The sequence below is a fragment of the Hemibagrus wyckioides genome, linkage group LG27 (genome assembly GCF_019097595.1).
Source record: "Hemibagrus wyckioides isolate EC202008001 linkage group LG27, SWU_Hwy_1.0, whole genome shotgun sequence".
Lineage (NCBI taxonomy): Eukaryota > Metazoa > Chordata > Actinopteri > Siluriformes > Bagridae > Hemibagrus > Hemibagrus wyckioides.
In genome coordinates, this window is record NC_080736.1 from 11,966,113 (window position 1) to 11,989,238 (window position 23,126).

The window sequence follows — 23,126 nt, forward strand, 5'->3', positions numbered from 1 at the left end:
GTCACTAAACATATATCATCTCATTCTTATTTCATGGTGTGTGAAGTTCATGGATTATGGATAGACTGAGTGTCAGCATCACACCAGTCCGTGGTTGATCATTTCCTATAATAACAGGCCTTGTCAAGTGATAACTTTATGTTGCAGATGCTCAACAACAGTAACTATAAATAGCTAAACGTATAACATGCACCACAATTAAAATGTTGGCAAATATCTGTGGTGTAAGAGGAGTAAAAGGCATTAGACACACTGTTTAGAAGTGTTTTATGTCTTGTTTGAGGAAGCGCTTTTTTAATATAGCATTTTTGAGGTTGTTTAGTCGTCTCCAGCACAGCACTCTACAGCACCTCTCAGCAATTTTGGCAGAAGTCACAATTTTGTCTCATCATGTTTACGTCCATCAAAGTAGTCACTACAATACCCAGCATGCATTACACCAATTGTTGCTACATGTAACAGCTTCTGCATTGTGTTTTGCTTCAGTGCATTTAGCAGACAACCTTACTCATAGCACCTTACAGAAGAGCCATTTATGCTCTATGAAGAACACATCCTCATGCTAATTCATCAGGACAGGGGGAAAGAGTCAGAAACAAAGCCTGTTAGGTTTTTAAACGTGGAAAACCTTCAAACCTAACGTCTAGGACATCTCACATGAGATATTGTTTCTTTTTCACGTCCGCTTCCCTACAGCCCCATCTGCCATTGAGATAAAACAGTGAAGCCGGTTCAATCTCGGAGGTTACAGCAATGATGAAGATGCATTATTAGAAAACTCTCGTTTAAACGGCGAGAGCATGTGCAGAGCTGCATCGAGACTGCAGAGCTCATACTGGCCTTTGGATTAAATATATTGCTAAGATGAACTTCTTATCTAACACCAACACCACCAACTCATCCTCTCCTCCACAGGCCTCAGAACACTCATTGAAACCTCTTTAAACCCCCCATCTCTCTCTTAAACGAGCACACAGGCCTCTTGCCTGGTCTCATTCTGTCTCACCATGCTGCAGGCCAGCTAACAGGAGAGAGAGAGAGAGAGAGAGAGAGAGAGAAAGAGAGAGCAATAAATCTGGCTGATGCAATCTAATGGAACATTGTCTTAGGATGGGCTCAGTGCTCAGTAAATAATGGACTTCTTACAGTCAGGAAAGATAATGCTCTCACCCTGGGGAGAGAGAGAGAGAGAGAGAGAGAGAGAGAGAGAGAGAAGGAGAGGTTCAGAAACACCATTAGTGCCTTCTCAATGGAAACACACACACATTCACAGGCAGGCCACATGCGGATGCCTGGAAGGCTGCTTTGCTCCAGCTCCTGTATGCTGGTGTTAGGCAGAGGCAGTGACGGAGGGCAGCAGCAGTACTCTCAGCCTTCACGTTCATGTTGACTGGAAGCATGCTGACGGTAATGAGAGTAGGAGAGAATCTGAATGCCAAGTGTGAAAAATGATAAATGAGGCTTTGGAGAGTTGGAACTCACTCCAGGGTACCACCGTGACAAGCAAGCTCAATGTAGAATGCGCTCTGATCTGACGCCACTCTGGACAGCATCAGGAACCTGTCATTTCGGCGATGTGTTTTCTCTCAGAGCGACAGAAATAGAGCGAGTGGTGCAGTCCATCAAATCGTGGCTACTCTGACGTAAAGAGCACAACTTCCACATATAGCCATGGTTTAATTGCCATGTTCTCCAAACGTATGGCACACTTTGGCCTGCCAAAGCAAAAATAAACCCAGTCAAAGGGATTCCGAACCCAGGTGTCCAATTCCACCGAAAAAAAAACCCTTGCTAAGTACACACAAACATTCCTGTCGGTCAAGTTCGACTTTCAGCACCCAACTCTGTCCAAGACTCCAGCGTGTCAAAGCACACATCGAAATCTGCACAACGAACCATACAAAGAGAAAGTCTTCCATCGAAGGCCTCCATAAGCCACTGGTCCTGGAGAGATTTGGTCATTCTGGCTCAGACTCCAGGTTTTTCCATGCTCCAGAAAGGAGCTAGTCATCAGTCACACAAATGATGTAATCAGTCGTAGGGTGACGAGTTTTAGCCTCACCACAGCTGAGTTTAAAATTAACCCAATCTATTGTGACCTCTGCTGAAGAACAGCAGAAAAGGTGCAAGGCGGGGGACAGACATAAACCTTCTCGGGCTAGTATTAAGAGGTCAGTATAACCAGACAGAGGTCAAGAAAACGGCCTATACGCTGCAGAGGCAAAATGAGAAAGAGTAGCACAATGCTGAAGAGGAGAGAGTGTCACCCTGCCCCCCAGAGCAAGTGGAGAACAGAGAAGGAGGGGAAAGGGAAGGGAGGGCAATGCGACACACCAAACCCCTGGACCTCCTTTCAGGACAAATGTCAGACTGTTGCGGCCTATAGCACACAGAGCTCTCTTTTATAGCTGTGAAAAGCCCAACCCTGCATAATAAACCTAAGCTGAAAAGAGCTCTAAGCTGACTCCTTCTCAACACTCATCTGATTCAGTTCTTTTTCCTCCAGGCTTACTGGGGTTTGACTGGGCCACAGGGGTGACCAGGGCTTAAACCAGAGGGTGAGGAATCTTGCCAGGCATTGTCTCCAAAAACAGATGACATAACTTTGACCTATTCTTAGGAGACTTGTGGGGAAACAAGACTAAACATGAAGTGAAAACACAAAAGCGGTTTGGAATGGGAAGCTCGGGAATGCGAGCCACATACAGGCATGCTTAAACCTGGGTTCATGATTATGTAAACCTAGCGTCACAGTTAGGGATTTTGATCACTTATCAGAACGAATCACAATGAGGTTGCAAACTTGCATTGGCTGCATGTGTAAACTGACCAACACTCAAAGTTGAGATATTTAAAGTGAAGACCTTGAGAGTGGAAGTGAACCTCAAAATTTCAAAACCCTTAACACTGAAACAGATCACCAAAGAGCCTGCTGCTCCTTTTTAATCAGGCCTCCTTGAGTCTGTATTGATCCTCTAACTGCTTTGATTTTAGAAGCTACAAGCAAATCGAAGCAGGGGACCATCCATAAAGTTTTCTCAGAGAGATTGATCATTTATATCAAGGCCATGGCTGAAAGGTATTCCGAAGAAGAAGGCAGACAACGGAGTCACTATTGCAAGTTTTAAATAAGTTACCAAATGAACAGTGTGTACACATAGCGGGTATTCACCAGAGACGCTTTATTTGTCCTAGCTGTGTAAAAAGGTGCCACCTTGCCGGTTTCAGGCAGACACAGGTCAGGTGATGTCTCACAAGGTACATATCACATGGCACTGTTTATATAAGTGTCAGGAAGCAGGATGTATATGAGGAGGAGTGAGAGAATATAGCAGTGGACACCGAACTTCCCCATTTGGAGGCGAACATATGTCCCCTGATGGTCAGTAGGCAATCACAACCCCGTGAGCTCATGAGTTGTTATGGTGGATGGGAATACAGCACGAAGAAGCAGGACTGAGATGGAGGCCTAAGCCTGCTTGAGTGGACAGATGGGGCATGTGTGGCGTGGGAAGGGTTAAAGTCTGAGGAGGCCCCATCTGCCACCTCGTCTGTTCTCCTGGCTGGCTGATGGCCGCTGCTTGGCTCCATTACAGAAAATGGACACAGTGGTACTGTGACTTCTTCTCTATTCACAGCTGACCAATAACCATATCCAAAAGATCTAGACCCTTTCTCAAAGTCTCAATCTAAGGCTGTGAAACTGTGCGACTGCTACAAGTTTTGAGGTGTGCATGTGAGCATGTCTAACAAAGCCAGGTCAGTAATCACAAACCAACTCTATAGCACAATCTGTTTGACTGAAATCATGCCAGAAAACATGTCAGGTACCAAGGTGACAGCAAAAAAAAAAAAAAAAAAGAGCTCATTCGGTGCCTAGGTGAAGCAAACAAAAATGGCAAATTTTCAGGGGCAAGAAACAAGAGTGAGTAGGAAGGGGAAAAAATTCCAAATATGAGCTCCCTGCACAACGTACATGCTCAGACCCATTCTGTGTAGATCCGGCTAGCCAGTTGGAGCCTTTCAAAGCCACCAGCAGGGAAAAGCTCAGGAATGGAGAACCACCTGGATCCGGTAAAACTAAGAGCCCGCATTTTAGCTCAGCTCACAACAGAGCCACAACAAAAGATTTCATACCCACAGAAATGCTTTTGCAGAAGAAATGCTTTAATACTTTAGTGAAACACAACAGAAGACAATGAAACATTGTGAGACGGAATAAACAAAAATCACTCTAAGGTTTATGTGGATCAGAGTTTGGGTTATTAGTTTATGAAATTGAACTGAATAAATTAGACATACTCTGACTAAAAAGCACTGGTGACTGATTAGCACAGTAATAGGGAGATATACATGTTAATAGTGGAAATATCATTGTAAAATTCTAAAGTAGCTCAAGTGGTTAAGGCTCTGGGTTGTTGATCAGATGGTTGGGGGTTTAAGCCCCAGCACTGGCAAGCTGCCATTGTTGGGCCCCTGAGCAAGGCCCTTAAACCATCTCTGCTCCATGGACACTACATCCTGGCTGACCCTGCACTCTGACTCCACCTCCAAATGGTATATGCGAAAAAAGATTTCACTGGTCAAAGAACATTTCCAGTGCGTCCATGAACCTTACAAGGTACTAGTGAAAGAACATAAACAAGACTCTTCGTCACATACAGAACAAAAACGAGAGATGGATTTTGCCCAAAAAGGTCAGTGGACAAGGCTGGATCATTAGTGAAATGGCTGGCAGAGGACAGAGAGAAAGACGTGCCCTGTGTCATATCACATTCAACACTTGTTTCTGCAACAGGCAGGAGGATACTGGAAATAAGCCCTTCTGGTCAGAGTCAATTCCGAGTTTTCCCCACAGAAGTACTGCAGAAAGCAAAGGTCAGCACCTCTAATGAGAGGAGCGTGTGGTATGCGGACACGCCATCAGATCGCAAACAAGGACACACCATCCCAGGAGTGCTATTGGCTTGCTACCAGGCAAGGGACACTCGATACCAAGGTTGCAATGCTCTGCCTGGTGCTGAAGGGTGACTCTGAAACAGGCCGCGGCGGGCTAGACCCCTGTATTACAACCCTCCTCGACACGATTCCTGGTCCTTTCATGGCCATTCGGATTACTGGAAAATATGTTAAGTGCACAGTTTCCTGAAACCAGAGCCCGGCTGACGCAAGCAATCAAAAACACGTCTGTTATTGCAGCCATTAATATCAGAAACTGGATACACAACAAGGAGAACTCGTCTCTTTCGAATACCTTAAATACGCACCAGACGAAGAGAAACTGGGTAATGCAGTTAAGTACACCTTAAATGTCTCCATTATTTTCATAGGGACATGCTCCCAAGATGCTCCATTGTTGTCTGTAAGAGAGGTCAGGGATTTTTAAGCTCTTTTTCAAGTTCTTACTCTCCTGGCCCTGTGATCAAACGCTACATTTACTATCTCAGCTGCAGCAACACTAAAAACAGCGCAGTCATCATGATCCAGACTCAGCCAGAGCAGAGAGGAGAGAGAGAGAGAGAGGAAGAGAGAGAGAGAGAGAGAAAGAGAGAGAAAACACAGGACAGAGAGCAAGAGAGAAAAGGGCCAGGGGAAAAACCCAAACGTCACACAGGAATGAAGAGGATGAGGAGATGAGATCTGTGTGGAAAGATCAGCAGGAGAGGTGAAGAGGACACACTGAGCTGCAGACACACAGTCCATACAAGTAGAAGACAACACACTTTCTTTAGCACAGTGCCGTTCACATTCCTGAAAGAAAAATACATTGGCTAGCTTTACAGTGCTAAAGTTAGTCTGAAGTGTAAATAGGTGAAAAGGCATAAATTTGGGTAGAATTCATCAGCAGTTGGTTTTGAACCGAACTCCGACAAGCAGTGGTGCAGTTGTTCTTTTCCTTCAAATTGCAGCAATTGACATTTCTCACAGCAAAGACAGAATAAGTCCTTCCATTGTATTTGCAAAAAATAAATAAATTAAAAAAGAAAAAAAAAAAAAAAAAAAAAAAAAAAAGGAGGATAAAACGTTGCATTTACAAAGAATCCAATTACTGTGTGCACATAGAGCTGAAAGAGCTCCTATGAAAAACAATGTGATGCCTCTAAAGCGCTACATGTTCTTTAATCAGAGTGTCGGAGAAGCGTACACAACATTGAACAGAAACCATGTCTACCCGAGTCACGACGGGAGGCCTTCTTTTAAGCTCATTTAGAACAAAAACTCTCGTTTGTTCTGGGGTGGGATGGTTCATGGTTTACCGGACTCCTCTGTAATAAGCAGCTGCTGGATTATAACAAACGCTACACGGTGGTACGCCATTACAGCAGTTAAGAGACTCGGATATCCGTGCGAGTCTCAGGCATCGTTTTTTTAATATTCGTTCAGGTATCACAGAACGGTGTTGAGGTGTTCCAATGTGCGGCTTGACAAAGGATGATATATGATCCTCTAGATAAAAATAATGAAGAGCAGTAGGATGACAACACGTGTAAGATAAATCAGATGTTGTGCTGGCATATCAGATCACAAAACAATGCACCAGTAAGTCATAATACCACACTAAACTGTGGTGATGTTTAAATGCAGTGATCGATCACTAGTTTCACATGGAGACATGCAGGTCTTTGGCTATTGGCACATCACTACACTACAACCACAAAAACCTACACACAGGGCATGTACAGTATAAACAATTTAGTTTCTAAGGTCATCATGCGGAGGGTTTCGATTTGAGTCCAAAGGGCAACGCTGGACAACCCATTTCATGTTCCAGCTGTTTACTTGAGTGGAGAATGAAAGCACAAATTTATATTATATAAATAATATAAACAGAGCTCGAAACATACTAAAGCAGACCTCATCAATGTAGCCTATAGATAGATAGATAGATAGATAGATAGATAGATAGATAGATAGATAGATAGATAGATAGCGGAGGGTCAGCTATGATACGGCGCCTCTGGAGCAGGTAGAGTTAAGGGCCTTGCTTGAGGGCCCAACAGCAGTAGCTTAGCAGTCCTGGGGCTCCAACCTCTGACCTTCCGATCAGTGACCTAGCACCTTAACTGCTTAAGCCACTACTTAATCCACTGCTTAATCTTAATCAGTTATGGTAGTTTAAATGGTTATTATGCTGAGAAATAGAAGTTAGTTAGAATATATTGCTGACTGCTGCAAGTACTAATAACTGCTGGGGTATGAGGCACAGGATAAACAGTCTGTGGGAAAAGGCAGAGTTTGAAGTGCAGCAAAACAAAGCAATCACTTCAAACTGCCTTATTTATAGCCATGAACTAATCACTCAGAATTCAACTTTAACCATTGTGCCATTCTGACTTATGCAACAACACATTTTTAGTATGACTTTTTGCTGTACATTTGAAAAGAACTGCTCGATGGTGAACGTTCTCAGACTATGGCTTTCAATTTCAGTGGCTAGCAGGAAGTTCAAGTGTCCAAAAAGTGATGGAAGCATCTAAAAGTCATCAGCAGTGCATCCTAAACAAAGCGAACATGCCTTCACTGCCATGACTCATCACACATCCACATAAATCACTGCAAGCTGGCTTCCAAATTTACAGTGAGTTATAATAAACACACAACACGCATGAGGGGGAAGTTGGCTCGAGTCTATTAAAAAGAAAAGCCCTTCGTTGCTGCGCATGCACAGCGGATCCAGACGTTCGGTACAAATCCAGACCTTCTAGAGCCGAAGACGAAGCAGCAAGCCATCCATCTCGGTGGCCATCGTGGTCTTAAAAAGATTATGTCGAGTGCTTCTCCCTCCCTCTTTCGTGTGTGGGTGGAAGACCAGAATAAGGACAAAACGCCGGCCAAAGACTTGAACGGAGCATGAGAATGAGCTTCATTTTCCTGACATCACATTCCTTTCATTGTGAGCTGAATTTGTCTTCACTAAACACTCATCCTCTTTCTGTTATTCGGTGGGAATGGGCAAAAATAAAAACACACATGCAGTTTTTAGGGCTTGGTTAACATTTTTCCTGAGCTGCTTTCGAGGTTAATGAATCCATTCCTAACCAAGGAAACAGACCTCCACCTGGAAAGCTCTACAGCTTCATTTAAGCACCTCTTTTTTCCCCCTTTTACAGCCCACATCGAGTGAGCTGTTATTTCTTGAGCAAAGGTGACCTCAGGACAGTGTGGGGTAAAATGTTTGTATCGTAGCCAATCAGATGCCACGGTGATGAATGGAATAGTGATCTCATTCTTTTGGATTAAGATCTTAGGAGCCGGTTCTCCGCTGCCAGAACTTTAACGATGTGCAAGAGCCTGACTATAGAAAAAGGGTCCACTTCAAAATGGTCCCTGGGTTCCTTCTTCCCTGCACTTCATCAGCAGGATTATCCAGCAAAGGTGTGTGCTCCTCCTATTCCTGCTTAGAACACTGATATAAACATCCACGGCTCTCATTTACTGTGTACTTGTCACTGTGTATTAAGCACAAATATGGATAGTACAGTAATGAGTAACACATCATAGACTATGCAATTATATAAAAATAATGCATACTGGGGTAGTGTGCTGCAGCTCGACGTGAAACAGAGTGCCATTACCACCACAACGTGACTTCTTTTCGTAATAATCGTACTGTTGCATATTATTCTGCTTATACTACAGCAATTTGCCAGCGATTACAATGTTTATTTATTAATGAATGACACATTGGTGACAATACGACTAGGTTTAATGTTGGGGAATCACCCGAGAGACAAGTTTCTGATAACACTTAATAAACAGATCACTCCCCAGCCTCACCACAGCAACGATTACACCTTCAACTTTGTTAACCAACAACATTTTTGTTTTTTTAATCACTTGATTATGTTGGGCGTCTGCCATAGGAGTGTTTGCGCTGTTACTATGGAAAAAACAAGACAATAAAACGAGTGTGTTACGATTAACATAACCTATAGCATTCATGGTATACAAAACTTTAAAGAAACTAGATGATACTCAATATCTATACATGTACAGGGCTGCTAACAAACAGAGGAAAGAGGGGTTCAATTCCACGTGCTGCTGAATTCTCAATCCTGATATAAAGATAGATGCTATGACAAGTGATAACAGCGACGTGTCTCTTGGACGATACTACAAAATTAAATGTAACTAGCTGAACAGCAAGACATGACATTCATCAATGAATTAAAAATCATCATCAGTGCAGTATCAGATATATAAACACTTTATGATGTGCCATTAGAGGTAATCAATCATCCACTTTGGGATTCTTTCCTTTTAAAAAAAAAAAAAAAAGAAAAAAAAAAGTAAAGATTCAGTAGAAACCTGTAATAAAATAAGCTTTCGCTTTATAAGCTGAAACGTTACAAAAACAGACTGCTGTAACAGAGACATGGGGGAAACGTGTACCGTGACATGATCGCGATATTATATCATACTGCACGGCCATAAAATATGAGAAAAACAAACAGAAAAATTCAGCTATTCGTTTGGTTTAGGTTAGTAGGACGAACTGTACAGAAAGTGTGAGTGCTGTACCAAAAGTCTCCACCTTTCCATAACACAGGCTTCAGTAAAATAATCAAGACAATAACAGTATGCTGATTTCAGCCTGATTATCTGCTGATGTCCATATGGTCTGATATTTTAATACATGATGACTCACAGCCAAAAACCTCCTCTGCCCTCCGTTTCTGCACGCTGCATGCACAAGAAAAATCTGGCAGGCTTTATATTCCTGCTCTTTCTTCAATCTCTGAGTGCACATGTCCACGCTTAAAGGCGCGAGTGAGATGCCATTTTGCAGGGTAATGATGCGCGTATTTCTGCTCTCTCACCACAGAGCCGGGCCTGTTCGGAGCACACAGACTCTTTGAATAGAGCATTAGCATGTGGCCCACCAGGAGGGGAAGTAGGGGAGGGGGATCGGCGAACAAAGCCCCTATAGTCGTCTCAAGCTGAGCTATGAGACTTATGTAATATGACTGGCAGGACCCACTTCCTCAGTCGAAGTGCTGCAGACTAATCCTGTTGAGGAAAAGGCCCAGGTGGGGAAGAGAGAGAGAGAGAGAGAGAGAGAGAGAGAGAGAGGGAGAGAGAAATGCTTGTAATAAGCAGAGGCAAAGTGGTGAAATGAAGCCGATCACAAGAGAGGGCTACCTTTTATCTGCAACCAATGACAGCAGTGCTAACTGACAAGACTGTGAATAATATCTGTCCTCCTGGAGGATGTACACAGGCTTCAAGGAGAAACAAGGGAGAGAGAGAGAGAGAGAGAGAGAGAGAGATAGAGGTGCAGTCTTCTCTGTTAGCAACTGGCTCTGCTACCCATCAGCACCAGCAGGATTTAGAGCGGTTAAAAATAAAATCTGATTCTGATTTACTGTACCCGCTGCCTGGAAATCATGTGACTGGCATCACATGAAGAGGAGGAGATTGGGAAGAACACACACTCACACTCTCTCTCCCCCTCACACACACACGGCTGCTGGCATAATGAGCTTTGTGATCAGTCTCCTTGGTTTCCACTGATGGTAAGCAGATAAGGGTGAACTCAGAGGGAAACAGCAGTGACTCATACAGCTGCTGACCCCAAGCTGAGAATTCTCACACGAGGAGAAAAGGTGGAGAATTACTAAAAAATCTTGAGAGAGGGGAGGGGGAAAAATGATCACGAGTCCCAGATTTTCAACTGGGAGGGCAAATTTCTTATTGGGATAATCACCGAAACCTTTTAGCAAGGCTTCCAAAGTGACCACAGTGCTGGAGCGCTCTAATAAACCTTACTGTTTAAGTGAAATGTGTTCAGGTCATAACATATGTTGGGCTAGAAAACTGGCATCAATAGGCTAATTTCTAACCTTTGGGTTACGAGATGATGCTCACACGTCTCTCTGCTCACGTAAAAAATAATAGAGACTCCTAATATGCTGAAAACTGACGTGACTGCATGTGGGCTTTCACATACCTGCGTGTCCGTTATTCTGGAAAGTTATTCTGTTTGCGTGAATTAATCTGTCTAGTAGAAAGCTGTTCTGCTGTTAGACAGAGAGCACAGCGGTGTGTGTGTGTGTGTGTGTGTAGTGCAGCAGCCTGTCTCCACCAGAGATTAGTCCAAAAAAGCAAAGTAGCAGTGTTCTGTGACTCCCTGAATACACTTTGACCGAGTCACAACCTTTTGTTTTAGAAACGTTTCTGGCTGAATAATGTTGTATATTACATAACTTAGAAGTGGAACATGCCTATGTTCAACGAGTCTATCTATTAAAACACAAAACTGACATTAAGAAAACAGAAGTTGCATAACTCACCTAGAAGGAAGGCTAAAAAACGCTAGAAAGGAAGTGCTACATGCAGACATATTTTAGTCGGGGAATTAAGTGGCCACATGGATGTGGCTGTGAGGCGAGGGAGGATGAGGAACAATGGTTAATTCTGTCTGTGTGTGTAGGCATGAGCCACCAGGGCCTTCTGACGCAGCCGTCACATGAAGCGCATGATAGAGCGGGGAAACTTCATTAGCACGACGGAGTTGACCCACTTTTTAGAGAAGATTTGCTTTTTTTTTTCTTTTTTTTTTTAAATCCCCCCTCACAAAGAAAAAACAAAACAAAACAGAACCACACACACACACAGGGCAAAACCTATACAGCTCAAATCCAGAGTTAAAAACAGAATTCCTCCACACAGGAGCAGACAGGCAGGGCCTGGACATGCACTAAGCCCTGCTTTTAACACACACACATTCCAGAGCACCAGACTTACATGTTTGTACTAGCATAGACGCACATACACACTTTCTAACCCAGCTAACATGATTCAAGTTCAAAAGACCCAACGAGCAATTCATACCTTAACAACCAGGCTCATTTTCTAACTCCAGTGCTAAATAAGATTATTTCAGAAGAAAAAGGCAACAACCTGCGAGACGCGCCCTAATGACAGACCGATGCTGATCCCTACAGCGTGGCCTTGGCTGCCACAGAAAACAGAAACGGCGACAAAATAAAAAAAAAAAAAAAAACAGCAAACAAATGGAACACCACCCCAGGAAGTATGAAAGAAAGGGTATATTTACCGATTCCATGGCTGTCTTCAGAGGGACGTGATTAAAATCCAAAGGGAGAAGGGGGGGGGTAAAAAAAAAAAAAAAAAGACGGGCTCTCACGGCGAAGTCTGAGGTATCCTGAAAAACAATAAAATGAAAAAGAGACAGAGGTTAGTCGACTGAATGCTAGCATTCTACATTCCTACCATGATGTAGCGTGAAGAATAAGCTTTCCCTGCTCATCATCAGCTGACTGGGTCTTACAGACATGTGGACAGATTAGCCATGAGACTGAAATCGGCCATAGCCAGCCACTGACCTAGCAAGAAGAATGATTTGGTGTACTAGCTACATTAGCTGTGGTGTCCAGTTTGATCGAGTACTTTGGCTGTTGTTTTGTTTTGCTCTACTGAGTTCCTTTAAGGCCTCTCTGTGTTGTGCTCACAGGTCAAAAGATCATCAGCAAAGTGTGCTGCAGAGCTTTCACAGCTCCAGACAGACTGTAAGTCTCTGCCTCTTAAACCGGCTACACCGCAGCACAATCACTAAACAGTTACTTGAGCACAGTAGCAGAGAGTGATGCCTCTTTCCTGCGACTGACTCTACAGTATTCACACGTACGCAAATAGATGCAGCGCTGCAACGATGCAGAATGCACACACGACTTGAACGCTCCTACACTCGGACCTGATTGGACCGTGTTGCCATGGATTTTGTTGTCATGGACAGCTCTAACACAATGATGAAAAATATCAATGAGATCTGCATCTTACCCAATCTGACTTTAGTAAAAAGAAATAAAATATATATATGTACCAGGATATTTGAACATGCTAATAAAGTGCCAAAGCAGTGCCATGTTTATTATTTTCTTATTCCTTTATCCCATTTCATCTCAGCACTGTTCTGCAGCATGCTGCTCATTGGGCTCACTCTGCTCAGACTAGCAATGAGACGACGTTTAATTTCTTTTTGTGCTGCACGACACAGAGCCGTGATTTCAGCTACAGCAACACATCATCTAAATTCTATGCAAATGATAAATGAAGCAGTCAAACAACTCCAATCACTTGGAACGATTTCCCAGTCCAGTTTTATCACAGGTATGGTCTGCCGTTTTTAACTTCCTCACTCGCAGCTTTAGTTCCTATATTACTGTTTGACTAAGAAAAAGAACTTAAAATCGTGGTTTTATCTTATCCTGTCATACACGGGCTTTCATTAAAGGAGTACAGAGCCATTACAAAGACAAATAAGGCTTTACCAGAGATTGCTGGTGCCTCTCGTGATGGTACACAGCTAGTACTGTTAAACCGTTAACTGTTAAACAACCAATCGCAACAATGATTTAATCTGAGTTTAATAAGCTTTAAAATTTATAAATACAAGAGTTTCTCGTCTAAACTGAAAGGAACTCAACAGCCATGAGCATCAATCAGTTCCTCAGGATTTAATGTTTTTCAGTGATTGTTGCTGCCAAAAAAGATTTACTAGCACAGATTCTTCTTTAAAACTAGCGCCAGTCAAGACACACGTATAATTCCTAGGATAGCTGAACGCACATCATACAACATGTCTTGGCCCAAATCTGTGAAAAATCAGTGAAACATCTGCAAGGTTTGCTTGATTATTTTCTGTTAATCTCTGTGATTGTTCAATCCTGGAGAAGCTGGTCAATACTAGCTGCCACAAAACATTCACAAGAGACAAACTCCAAGCAACATTAGAGACGTTTTTGAACTAAACAAGAAAGATCATCAAGTTTCTCTGCTAAACCCTAGTCTTGAGCTTGTAATTGCATTATAAGTAAGTTTATAAAGAAGTATAATCATGCAATGTAACTAGCTGGCTAAGCGGAAATTTTAGTCCTGCGTTCGATCCTGATCAATGTTTACAGTTAGAATGAGGATAATGATATTCAATGTGACAGAGACCTGTGCTTGACTAACAGAATTGACAGAATTACAGATCGAACCAGCAAAGCAAAAGCTCATTTAGAAACACTGTGTTGACAGGAATAAATTCACTTGCGTCTGATTGGTACAGAAAAGCATTCCAGCCTACAAAATGTTCACGGTGAGCTGGCGAAACCAGATTAGGATCAGGTCTGAGCACTGTAGTGCGCCCGTGTGTATACGAGGCCCTTGATGCTTTTCCCAGCAGCAATCTGACAGATTGGACTAATCCAGTACAGAGTGCACTGCCTCCTAAAGAGGCCTGTAATCTTACAGCACAAAAATCTCCTGACCACACACGCAGAACAGACACCGGCAAAGCCGCTAAACACAGATCAGCCAGACACGGCACAGACCACCGGCCCCATCAAAAGATCTGCTGGATATTGTAAACATGAAGGGAAATGTTCCAACAAAGTCTACGCTCAACATCGACTTTATTAGGAACACCTGTATACCTGCCCATTCATGCAGTTGTTTAACCAGCCAATCATGTAGCAGTGGAGCAATGCATAAAAACATGCAGGTCAAAAGTTTCAGCTAGTGTTCACATCAAACATCAGGATGAAGATCTCATGGACTTGAGCATAGTTGTTAGTGACAGAAAGATGGGTTCTCTGTTGATCTTCTGAAACTTTCACTCACTGAAAAAAACAAAAAACAGAGCTGAGGGTCTGCTGGCTGAAACACTCTGTTTATGAGAATGACCAGACTAGTCTAAGATAAGAATTCGTCTACAGTAACTCATAAGCACTCAGAAAGCATCTCAGAAAACACAAGACTGCAACAGCAGACCACATCACGTTCCTCTCCAGTCGGCATAGAACAAGAATCTGAGGCTATCATGAGCACAGACTCAGCCAATCTGGACAGCTAAAGACTGGAAAAACACCAGGTGAGTATTTAATCTTTTGGGTCAGTGCTCATGATTCCCACTTGCTGCTGGACATGTTGTGTATACCGAGATGCTGTTTTGCTCACCATAATTGTAAAGAGTTGATTATATGAGTTAATATATCCTTTCTGGCCATTTTTTCCTCTGACCTCTCTCATCAACAAGGTGTTTTCACACACTGAACTGTTGCTCAAAGGTTAAAGGTTTTTTTTGTATACTCAAAGCTGTTGTTTGGGGGGGGGGGATCCCAGTAGATCAGCAGTTTTTGAAAAACTCAATCCAACCCATCCGTCATCAACAACCGTGTCACGGTAATTAAAGTAATCGAGATGACAATTTTTCCCTATTTTCATGTTTGATGTGAACATTACCTGAAGCTCTTGACCTGCATCTTTTATGTATTGTGCTGCTGCCACATGATAAGGTGTTCCTATTAAACTGGACAGTGAGAGTAATACTCTAGCCATTTAAAGAATCGACTGTGAAACATTGGAAAGAGAATAAAATCTAACTAACATTAATACACCTCCTGACAGAACACACTCAGACAATAAGGGAATGAGTGTATTGCCATAGGCAGCTGCATCCATCAACACTAAGGCTTCAACATAGCAACACAAAAACTTGCCAAGTTGCTAGTAGCCTCGAAGCAAACTAAAACTTTTGTTTGTGCAACACCACCAACAATAGCAACATCTTAGTATGGTTTATTTTTAACCCAAAGGACACGGAGGACAAGCATGAGAAGCTGACAATAAAGAAGAGTACATACACCAATCTGGCATAACATTATGACCAGTGAGAGGTGAAGTGAACAACACTGATGATCTCCTCATCATGGCACCTGTTAGTGGGTGGGATATATTAGGCAGCAAGTGAACATTTTGCCCTCAAAGTTGATGTGTGATGTGTGAAGCAGGAAAAATAGGCAAGTCTAAGGATTTGAGTGAGTTTGACAAAGGGCCAAATTGTGATGGCTAGACGACTGGATCAGAGCATCTCCAAAACTGCAGCTCTTGTGGGCTGTTCAGTGGTCAGTATCTATCAAAAGTGGTCCAAGGAAGGAACAGTGGTGAACTGGTGACAGGGTCATGGATGGCCAAGGCTCATTGATGAACATGGGGAACGAAGGCTGGTCCGTGTGAAAAGACGAGCTACTGTTGCTCAAACTGCTGAAGAAGTTAATGCTGGATAGAAAGGTGTCAGAATACACAGTGAATGACGGGTCAGGGCTGTTCTGGCAGAAAAGGGGGACCAACAAAATATTAGGCAGGTCGTCATAATGCTATGCCTCGTTGGTGTATAATATCTGAACGTTAACCAGACGAGTTAAAAGGTAGAGCTACCAGGAACATTATGGCAAGTATCAAAGAAGAACAGTGTACACACCTATGCATAAACAAGATGAACAGCACTCCTTCTGTAATCTTAAAAGCATTTTTGGTACGAGTGCCACGGTTTGAATACACTTTTTGACTTCATAGTATAGACTTAGAACAGAGTAAAGATTTGTAATCTTTTAGCGTCACATAAAAGAGGATGTTTTCCCTTTAGGATCCGGTTCCTCTCAAGGCTTCCTCACGTTGTATCAGAGAGATTTTCAGTCCACTGTTTCCTCTGCCTCGCTCGTCTGAATCTACATCTGGAGTTGTGTATGGCCGCTTTGTGATGACTACCGTAAAACGTGTTATACTAATGAAACTGAATAAAATGATATAGTTCATAATGTGGTGGTGTTATAAGCACAGCAGTAGCAGAGCTGGATATTAATAACTATCAGCTCTGCATGGTTTGTGGCAAAAACACAGAGGAAGGTTATAAAGTCTTGCAAAGGGTCACAAAACCGCTATCCGGTGAGAAGAAAAAACCAACATTATAAAATAGTTTCCCTGTAAAAAACTATCATTGTCTAAGCACGGCTGTACAAAAATAATGTTAGCACAGACCTAGTGATGCACAATCATAGCATGTTCATAGAAATATCAATAAGTGCACTCTTCTGTGCAAAATAATACTAATAAAAGGTTTCCAAGCAATAACAAACAAGCCTGCTTGAGACTCAGATAAGAGTCTAAAAGACTGGTTAGTGGTCCACATTAGACGTACGAACTGAGAGAAGAGGCTGTTCTTTTTAATCTCTCCCTCCCTGCGCAGAGTGCACGCACTGCTGACCTTAAAAGGGAAACTTTGGGCTCGAGGAAGAGCGCTCACGCACTCTGAATTACCCCTCAAAGGCCTGTTTATTTTTGCAGGCGAAAGAGGATGCTTTCACAATTCTCTTCGAGTAGAAAGGAAAGAAGTGGCACTGTGGGGGGGCAAGGGGGGGGGCAAGGGGGGGGCAGGGTTTGCTCCGACTACCCACATCCTGGACAACTCTAAACATCTCCATAATACTGGCCAGACCAGGCACCACGGAAAACAGCTCCCCCGCACAGATAAGGCGGCGTTTAGAGGGTAGCATTGAAGGCATGGTGTGTGATGAGGATACAGTCAGGAACAGGACACTAACAGGCTTCTCACTCACTCACACACACACACACAGATCAGTGTTTACATTCAGGCTTCAGTAATTGGCACAAAGCTCTATGTACCTCAGTTATTTCAATGTATTTTTAACATAAAGGGTAAAAAAACAAACAAAAAAACCCCAAGTGTCACATGACCGCACCTGACAGTCTAGCTTTTCATTCTCCAGTGCTATACATTAATAAATAATGTTCGGTCTGGTTAAACATCACAGAGCATAAACAGGGTAATGTATGTAATGGCAAGTTTTGGCTCTAACATCCTCACAAAATTAGATGGACAAACAATATTGGTGTGAGAAGAGCGATAAAAGCAACTAGTCCTTGTGTGTGTGTGTGTGTGTGGTGCGGTTCGTTTAACTGTAGTGAGAATACAACAGAAGAGGACGGTTACCCTGGAGATGTTTTAAAGGAGAAGTACTACAGTAATAATATAATACAGCGATTCACAATTATCCACTTTCTTTAGCTGTTTCTAAACCCAAGGCTGATCAAACTGACCAAAAAAAACAAAAAAACAAACAAGAACACACATTCAAGTGTGGACCGAATCAACGTGAATGAAAATGTGGCCTCAGAATGTTACTAAATGAACTCGTGTGGTTTGGATGAAGTGCAAATGCAATCCCACACGAGTAAAGGAAGCACTGATCATTTTGGACCTGTCTGGATTCACTGTAGCACACATACACAAGCCTGTATGAGCAGAGCTGCCAAGAAAATCCTAGCAAACACACACACACACACACACACACACACAAAAAGCCAACGTTACCTTGACGGTGTGTGGCAGGAGAATGTGTTTCCAGGTGTGTGCTATGCAACTGTACGAAAACAATGAGGGAAAAGGTTTCTGTGGATAATAAGCAGTTCCTCCATTGTTGTATTGTCCATAAACTCCCACTTGTTTTCTACTGGGTCAGAAGACCAAGACTTGTGAACTCACGGGTCAAACATCACTTAGATAACGTCAGTGTGAAGCGAAAGTACGACTACTCAAAGAACAAGAAGGTCTTTCAGTTCTCTGCCCTTTCCCCTTCAGTGAACCAGCTCTACGTATTTGGTCTGAAGGTTGATTTGATGTTTAAAAAAATGCAGAAGAGCATAGTTTTCACATATCAGCAAAAGGTAAAAAAAAAAAAAAAAAGATAAAATTTACATGCTGCGGCTAAGCTATAGGTGTTTCTAATGCTTATTGTTCGGACTGAAGGAGCTACATCTAAAAGACCTTCCCAAACCTACACACTAACACAGCATATGAATGTGAAAGCCTGTAAAACTCAAAGCTGGTATACAAAGCGCCACTCAAGCTCAGTGCCACTGATATTATTTTGGTCAAATGTCACCAAAGTTGAACTCGTGGACATGGGGATATTTTTGGCTACAAGATGTCTGAGAAGTTGCAAAAAAAAAAAAAAACTCCTGACACAAGACTTTTTGTGGAATTGAATGGAGTTTTGATTATGAAATCTCAGTGCTGAAAGCTGGCTTTATTGAGCTTGTCTACATTTTGCTGAAGATGTAGAAACAGCAAGGTTTGTTGGAAGGAATAGATTTGGAACATAAAATACATCTGTAAGAGGGTTAAAATGTGAATTAAAAAAAAAAGAAAAAAAAAAAAGCAGATGCTGGAACTCAAATAATGCTCAGGCTAAGTGTTCAGCTGATGCTTACAGGCCCCAAGCGAAGGCGTTTAGTGGATTCTCCAGTGTTCATGTCTATCTGCACCATGCTGACTAATTAGATTTGACTCAGCATGAGAGATTAAAAAGCCAACACACAAGAAAACTGCTGAGGCACAAAATGATTCAGCAAAAACACACATTTCCCCCAAATTACTAAGAGTCCCTTCATATGGACTGACAGTCGAGAAAAGAAATAACAGCATGACTCTGGCACACGCACGGATTTTTACCATCCACATCTCGCACAAATACAGTTATCTGAAATAAGATCTGCAAGCCTGCTCATTGTGCACTACATCCAAACGCCAGTCTTTCCATTTAATAGAAACGGCTTCTGGCTAAAGCCGTCTCGAGCTTTTTCCCTCTGCTTCTCTGTGAATTTTCTCTTTCTGCATGCCAGTTGTGTCGGTAATGGCTCCAACCCCAGCCTCCATCTTGTTCGAGACTACATAAGGCCGTCCTGTGTCTGCCACGGAGAAGATGGAAAAGGTGCAGGGCCGTTTTTCCAAGCCTCGCCTCATAAATTAGATCAAGAGCTTTTCAACATCATAGCTGCAGTGCAGGGTTTGGGCTTGAGCACCGAATCTAAATCGAAAGGTCTTTTAAACACACAGCACAGAGCTCGACCAAATGCACTCACATCACGTCTGCGTAGCTACTTAAGTGAAGAGCAGAGGGATGACTAGGTTCATCTCTCTCTCTCTCTCTTTTTTTTTATTACTCCTATATTCAGCGTATTTGATGCTCATTAAAGGACCACAAAATACAAACGAGACATGGAGTCAGGCACAGGGCTTTCACCGTCTCTTCTCAAATGAATAATACATACACATTATAAGAAAGTTATTATAAATCTTTTTATCAAAACAAAAACATCCTAGTGTTCCTAATGTTCTTGTTTGTATTGAAGACCCGTGTAATTCTGGCAGAATGTTAGTGTAACATTACATTAGCACACCTGATGTTGACCGCATCATTGGTGGATTCTCAATTCTGATCAGGAAGTGCTGCTGAAGAAATCCATATAGGAATATTATTAAATATTATTAGCTAATACACACTGACTAATGTGCTTTTCCTGGGTTCGATACAGACAGAGATTATTAGTAAATCAAGGACACTGATACCTGCTATTTGAGTCTATATTCATTTACTATAAATCTGATGTGAACATTTACGTGAATGCAGATCATTAAATCAGCATAATGTTTAATGATAGAAGTATGAATGCTGCAAAAAAAAGTAATCTATAAATACAATAAAACTCTAAATAGCTCTCTTAAAAATAACAAAAATAGCTTCCCAAATATTGCCTGGAATGACGAGAATTCTCTAAACAGCTCTGCAATGCATATATTTGCATACATTTAGCCAAATGAAAAACTCAGTAGAATGAGGAGGGGGAGATCTCATTCTAATGTCCAGTATGTTCTCAGCAGTCCCAAATGACTAACAGCACGTACCGGTGTAGAAAACAGGCTTTCAGCATGTTCTCCTGCGAGACTGCTCCTATTCAGTTCATTTATTGCTGTGACTTCACTGTAAACACGCTCAAGCTGATTAATTCCTGCTTTTCTCACAAACACCGTGAAGCATGTTTGATTGGATTTAATCGACACACGGTCCAGATATCAACCAATCCAGCAGCGCTGTGGACAGAGCATGGAGACAGACTATACGATTGTTGGTTGATTGTGCCTGATGTGTAATCTACATTTCAAGCAATCCAATAAGCGCTGTGGGCAGATCAAGGCCAGTGTGGTTTCTCACCATGGTTGTGTCAGATGTGTATATACACTATACTGCCAAACGTTTTGGGACGTCTGATTGTACCTGCACATGAATGTAATATGGAGTTGGCCCATCCTTTGCAGCTATAACAGATTCAACTCTTCTGGGAAGTCTTTCCACAAGGTTTAGGAGTGTGTTTATGGGAATTTCTGACCATTTCTCTAGAAGCGCATTTATGAGATCAGGCAATGATCTTGGGACGAGAAGGTCTGGCTCACAGTCTCCACTCTAATTCATCCCAAAGGTGTTCTATCGGGTTGAGGTCAGGAGTCTGTGCAGGCCAGTCAAGTTCCTCCACACCAAACTCACTCATCCATGTCTTTGTGGACTTTGCGTTGTGCAATGTTGCACAATCATGTTGATTGATCCCACCCCAGGAAGGGGTCATCCCCAAACTGTTCCCACAAATTTCTTTATATCTCTAAATTTCTAAATATCTTGGTATGCTGAAGTTTTAAAGGTTCCTTTCACTGGAACTAAGGGGCCAAGCCCTGAAAAACAACACCTGAATTCAATGATTTGGAGGGGTGTCCCAAAACTTTTGGCAATATAGCGTTCATAACAAAAAACACTTATCGTTCATCATTAAAATGTTGGATAACAGCTCTGATTAACTTCTGGGTGGATAATCAATCACCACTGTTTCTAATATCATGGTAAACTTATGGAAGGAGTCTCCAGTATCAGTGCCTGATAACATTCAGTGGTAAAGCATCTCCACTCTACTAGCATCTTCAGGACAGTCACTTTGTGTAGTTTCTCAGTAACAAGCTGCATCTTTGCATATTATGCACTTGAAGAGGAAACAAGGGACCCGCTGTCGGAGGTGTTATCCCATCACCCAGCTTAGTTTTTTTATATCAGCATATAGGCAATAATCTTTCACACTGTGATCATTACCTAATATACTGAAAAACTCATGCAGCAATTAGACAAAGCAGCAAGGAGTGAGAATGTGTGTGAGAAAGAACTGGTACTGAGAAACAGAGGCATGCGTGTCGTTGAGTTTGCGGTAAGATTCAACTCAGTCTTAACTTTAGTGTAAAACGTGTTGAACAACAGTGGCTTTTTTTTTAAATAACCTGTAACCGCAAGGAGCTTTAAAGGAAATAGGTTTTTACCCAAGTAAAAATGTCCACCAGCCCTGTATTCCACCATGTTTTTCACAAAAATCACAACATACTGGCAATAATATTAAACTGTAGAAAAAGCATGTGACTAGTAACGCATTTAAAATAATTCAGACAAAGGTATCCGTTACATATAGAGAACTAGTTTTAACTAGCAGTATTTGAATGTTATTCAACTCCACGTATATTTAAAATGTGTATGATGGGTGACTGGGAAATATCCCATCAATAGACTAACATCCTTAAATATCTTTTAAAACAGCCTTGACAAACGTTGGCAGGGATTTATTGAATATTATTGGATGTGTTGGTGAGAGATTAATAATAAGAAACAAAAAATTTAAGGGACAAAAACCAAAGATCACTTCTAAACCGAAATTGGTGGTCACGATTCTGACGTCTGAAGCGGCGTTGAAAGAAGAAAACACGAATGACCTCACTAGTCCTGAGGCTTGAAAACAAGCAATGAAGCTAATAAAGCTGCACACACACGCGCGCACACCTGCACATACACACACACACACACCACAGACAACAATCGTCTGTGAGCACAATGTTTTCAGTAATTTTCCACTGTGCATTAAGAAATGAGCTCCACCCACTAAAGACTTGCACCTCTACACAGGTCACATGCTTGGTGCTGATGAGAACATTGTGTGATACAATATTTACAGAAACTCAACACTAGCAGAGATTTAACCGTTTAGATCCAAGAACAAACTAATCTATGAGAAATAATCACAATGACAGACTGATGTTTAAATGATAAAAAAGACATAAATGTATCTTTGCAAGAAACACAGTATACACAGTAAACTGAAGGATATCAAACTGATTCAGGATTCAATATCACCACACAGAGCTGAACTCACTGCACAACTATGCAGATTCGCTATATAGAGCATAGTATTGTACTTGGGGGGGAAAAACATATAAAAACAAAAATGTCTGCCTTGAGGAATCTGCCTTGAATGTGAACCTCTTACAATGTGCTGCATACCCCCACGCTTCCCACACACATCCGATCGGACAGACATTAACCTGGAATATTTATTTCACTAAGCAGTCACACTACAGGGATTTGATTTCCTCCCGACTGCAGCAAGTATCCCAA

At 42.1% G+C, this 23,126-nt stretch overlaps 1 protein-coding gene across 3 annotated transcripts in view; it reads right to left on the reverse strand.

Annotated features, from left to right (window-relative positions):
* Positions 1-23,126, reverse strand: part of ankrd11 (ankyrin repeat domain 11) — a 108,181-nt gene that overhangs the window by 59,299 nt on the left and 25,756 nt on the right. For 2 of the 3 annotated variants that reach the window (XM_058382316.1, XM_058382318.1), the window contains exon 2: positions 12,062-12,169. The exons of the other annotated variant lie outside the window; for it this stretch is intronic. The gene's annotated coding sequence lies outside the window, so the exon portion shown is untranslated. The remainder of the gene's footprint in view (positions 1-12,061; positions 12,170-23,126) is intronic. 3 annotated transcript variants of the gene reach the window in all.